This window comes from Rattus norvegicus, unplaced genomic scaffold (genome assembly GCF_021556685.1).
Source record: "Rattus norvegicus strain SHRSP/BbbUtx unplaced genomic scaffold, alternate assembly SHRSP_T2T unassigned-0000115, whole genome shotgun sequence".
In the NCBI taxonomy this organism is placed as follows: Eukaryota; Metazoa; Chordata; class Mammalia; order Rodentia; family Muridae; genus Rattus; species Rattus norvegicus.
The window spans coordinates 315,758-320,000 of NW_028238836.1; the positions used below are offsets into that span (position 1 = coordinate 315,758).

The window sequence follows — 4,243 nt, forward strand, 5'->3', positions numbered from 1 at the left end:
CATTCTTTTAATTTACTCTCTGTGTTTAGTCTTCCAAAGAGGTGGCAGGTGTGTGGTTTGGTGAGTGCCGGCTGGCGGTGGCAGCGAGGAACAGAGAACAACAACAACCCCCTCCCCCCATCGGGATCGGTGGAGGGTTTTAAAAATGAGTGAGCCATTTAAAAATGGTGTGGAACTGAGGTCGCCGCCACCCTCCCCTCACGCCGGAGTTTGGACGCTCCTTTTCCTAACTGTGCCTGTTCCTTGCTAATTGTTAACCGATTCGAGAGTGCATGTCCTTTCACTTAGAGGTGGCCTGTTTTCACCGCTCCGTCCTACTTTCCTTTTCTGGGTGCCTGAGGGGTTGGCCCCGAGTCCATCCCGCGTTCACTGTGTTCCGGCGGGACAACCGGGACCGTTTGTGCCATTCGGGAGAAGTGGTGGGTACCTGCCCCGTTGTGCGTGGGTGAGTGTCCCCTGAGCTAGGGAGGTCACTCTGGAGAGACGGAATGAGTGTGTGTGGCGGCGGCGGCGTGACAGTCTGTATTGGTTTGCTTGATCGAGATCGCTGTCGGGCGACACCTGGTGGCGACAAGTTTCCGCAACGCTCCTGTCCCCCGGTTGGTGACAAAGGACGGGGAAGTGCCTGTGGTGAGCCGGCCAGGGTGAGAGGGTGACAGGCAAGCAGGCGGGTGCGCGACGGAGACGCCGTCCTGTCTGGGGACCATCTCTAGCTAGGAGGTTGTACCTGGAGAACTTCAGGGGAGGAGGGTGGCTGTACGACCTATTGGGACACAAGGAGGGGTTGGTGGCAGCTGGATGAGGTCGACCAGAAGGCTTGGGCCCCGTCCCGGATTTTTTTTTTTCCAATTTTTTTTTTAAATTTTTTATTTTATTTTATTTTATTTTTATTTCTTCCCTCCTCTCCGGTCCCAGCCAGCGGGACCATAGACACTTTTGAGGCCGAGAGGGTGCTGTGTCCCCGGCCTCCGAGCCGAGGTGGCCCGGCTAGGGGGCGCCACGGAGTTTTTTTTTTTTTTCTTTTTCAGGAGTCCCTTCGGTCCCAGCCAGCGGGACCATAGACACTTTTGAGGCCGAGAGGGTGCTGTGTCCCCGGCCTCCGAGCCGAGGTGGCCCGGCTAGGGGGCGCCACGGAGTTTTTCTTTTCCAGGAGTCCCTTCGGTCCCTGATAGCGGGAGCCTGGACCTCTGAGGCCGAGAGGGTGCTGTGTCCCCGGCCTCCGAGCCGAGGTGGCCCGGCTAGGGGGCGCCACGGTTTTTTTTTTTTTTTTTTTTAGCCCTTCGGTCCCTGATAGCGGGAGCCTGGACCTCTGAGGCCGAGAGGGTGCTGTGTCCCCGGCCTCCGAGCCGAGGTGGCCCGGCTAGGGGCGCCACGGAGTTTTTTTTTTTTTTCTTTTCCAGGAGTCCTTCGGTCCCTGATAGCGGGAGCCTGGACCTCTGAGGCCGAGAGGGTGCTGTGTCCCGCCTCCGAGCCGAGGTGGCCCGGCTGGGGGCGCCACGGAGTTTTTTTTTTTTTTTTCTTTTCCAGGAGTCCCTTCGGTCCCTGATAGCGGGAGCCTGGACCTCTGAGGCCGAGAGGGTGCTGTGTCCCCGGCCTCCGAGCCGAGGTGGCCCGGCTAGGGGCGCCACGGAGTTTTTTTTTTTTTTTCTTTTCCAGGAGTCCCTTCGGTCCCTGATAGCGGGAGCCTGGACCTCTGAGGCCGAGAGGGTGCTGTGTCCCCGGCCTCCGAGCCGAGGTGGCCCGGCTAGGGGGCGCCACGGAGTTTTTTTTTTTTTTTTTTTTTTCCAGAGTCCCTTCGGTCCCTGATAGCGGGAGCCTGGACCTCTGAGGCCGAGAGGGTGCTGTGTCCCCGGCCTCCGAGCCGAGGTGGCCCGGCTAGGTGGCGCCACGGATTTTTTTTTTTTTTTTTCCAGGAGTCCCTTCGGTCCCTGATAGCGGGAGCCTGGACCTCTGAGGCCGAGAGGGTGCTGTGTCCCCGGCCTCCGAGCCGAGGTGGCCCGGCTAGGGGGCGCCCCGGGTTTTTTTTTTTTTTTTTCTTTTCCAGGAGTCCCTTCGGTCCCTGATAGCGGGAGCCTGGACCTCTGAGGCCGAGAGGGTGCTGTGTCCCGGCCTCCGAGCCGAGGTGGCCCGGCTAGGGGCGCCACGGAGTTTTTTTTTTTTTTTTTCTTTTCCAGGAGTCCTTCGGTCCCTGATAGCGGGAGCCTGGACCTCTGAGGCCGAGAGGGTGCTGTGTCCCCGGCCTCCGAGCCGAGGTGGCCCGGCTAGGTGGCGCCACGGATTTTTTTTTTCTTTTCCAGAGTCCCTTCGGTCCCTGATAGCGGGAGCCTGGACCTCTGAGGCCGAGAGGGTGCTGTGTCCCCGGCCTCCGAGCCGAGGTGTCCCGGCTAGGGGGCGCCTCCGAGACTATTTTTTCCAGGATCCTCCCCGGTCCCTGCCAGCGGGAGCATGGACTTCTGAGGCCGAGGGGAAGCTGTGTTCAGGCTATCACCATGGCCTCCTCGGTCTGTGAGCACTCAGGGTTCTAAGGTCGACCAGTTGTTCCTTTGCGGTCCGGTTCTCTTTCTACATGGGGACCTCTTGGGGACACGTCACCGAACATGACTTCCAGACGTTCCGTGTGGCCTGTCATGTTTATCCCTGTGTCTTTTACACTTTTCATCTTTGCTATCTGTCCTTATTGTACCTGGAGATATATGCTGACACGCTGTCCTTTTGACTCTTTTGTCATTAAAGGACGTTGGAAGAGGCTTGCACCAAGGCTGTTTGCTTGTCCAGCCCTAGCTCTTTTCTTCTGCGCATGGGCCTCTTCGATGCTTGAAGCTTAGCGTCCCCCCCATGAGTACGCGCTTCCTGCTTTCCCGTGCTTGCTTGCCTGTGCTCTCTGGGGCAGCTTTATGACAACCGTCCCGCGTGTCAGGCGTTCCCGATTTCCCCGTGGTGGTTGTCGTCCGTTACCGGTAGGAGTCGTTGGTGCCGAGTGCGACTGGAAGGGTTTTCCCGTTTGGTGCTAGTGACCCCCTGGCGTGCTCCTCTGCGGCCGACCGGTTTTTTTATTTGTTTTTTGTTTTTTTTTTTTTTTTTTTTTGGAAGGGTTCCCGAACCTCCCCTGCTTGGTGGTGTGTCCCTTTCTTTCCTGCTGTGTGCCTCCCGAGTTGCACCTTTTCTCCTTCGAAGGGGATTTTATTTTTTTTTTTATTTTTTTTTATTTTATTTTTTTTTGAAGGAGTTCCGAACCTCCGCTGCCCGTTGAGTCCCGTTCTTCCACGCCACGCCTCCCGAGTGCAACGCTTCCTTTTTTCTCGCCCTCGAGAAGGGTAAATTTTTTTTTTTTTGTGTGTGTGTGGCAGTGTTAGCGACTTCTTCCCGTGCTCTCTCTCGCTCTTCTCGCTCGTATTCCCGTCCAGTGCGTGTTAGAAAGCTCTCACGCCCGTTGTTCCCGATGCATGGCGTGTCTCGCTCCCGTTGGATCGATGTGGTGCTGCCGCGTTCTCTTCGGGCCGGGGCTAAGCCGCGCCAGGCGAGGGACGGACATTCATGGCGAATGGTCATTCAGCGCGAATGGCGACCGCTCTTCTCGTTCTGCCAGCGGGCCCCTCGTCTCTCCTCCCCATTCCTTTGCAGGGTGGTGTGTGGAAGTCAGGGGTGCGGCTGTCCGGCACGAGCGCGACCCGCACACTTGTTGCTGTGGTTCGCGGTGTCCCTGTGGACGTGTCGGGGGCGCTTGCCCCCACGCCGTTCACTGCTTCGCGGCCCTCTTCCCCCGTGCCGGGGGAAGGTGGTAGACCCGCTGCGGTGCATACCCTTCCCGAATGGTGTGTGCACGCGCCCTGCTTTGTGTGAGCCTTGCGGTGCTCCTGGAGCGTTCCGGGCTTTGACCACCAAGGTGCCCGCTTCTGAGTTGGCGGTGGCGCCCCGCTCCCCGGCGTGCCTCCTGTGCTCCATGGTGCTTGTGCCTGCGCTTTCCCTTGTCCTAGTTGCCGGCTTTCTGCACGGTGACAGAAAAGGGGGTCGAGGAGTTGAGTGTGCGGTTAAAAGGCTCCTTCCGTTGGGTGAGCGCCCACCCCGTGCCTATGTTTTTGGTGCCTTCACCCGCGGGCCCTGCGCGGTTAGGGTGGTGCTGAGCGATCGCGGCTGGCCCTTTTAAAGACCGGACTCCCTCAAGTCAAGGCTCCTCCTTTGTGTGCGCCTTGAAGAGGCCTGGCCCTCGGCGGGGACCTGTCGCAGGTCCCCCGGTCCGCGAATG

The 4,243-nt window shown here is 58.7% G+C and overlaps 1 long non-coding RNA gene across 1 annotated transcript in view; it reads left to right on the forward strand.

The window, feature by feature from the left end:
* The first annotated feature begins 280 nt into the window (after positions 1 to 280).
* LOC147997549 (uncharacterized) overlaps positions 281 to 4,243 on the forward strand; it is an 18,244-nt gene continuing 14,281 nt past the window's right edge. Inside the window, exon 1 of the long non-coding RNA XR_015647759.1 lies at positions 281 to 419. This is a non-coding gene — a long non-coding RNA (uncharacterized LOC147997549). The remainder of the gene's footprint in view (positions 420 to 4,243) is intronic.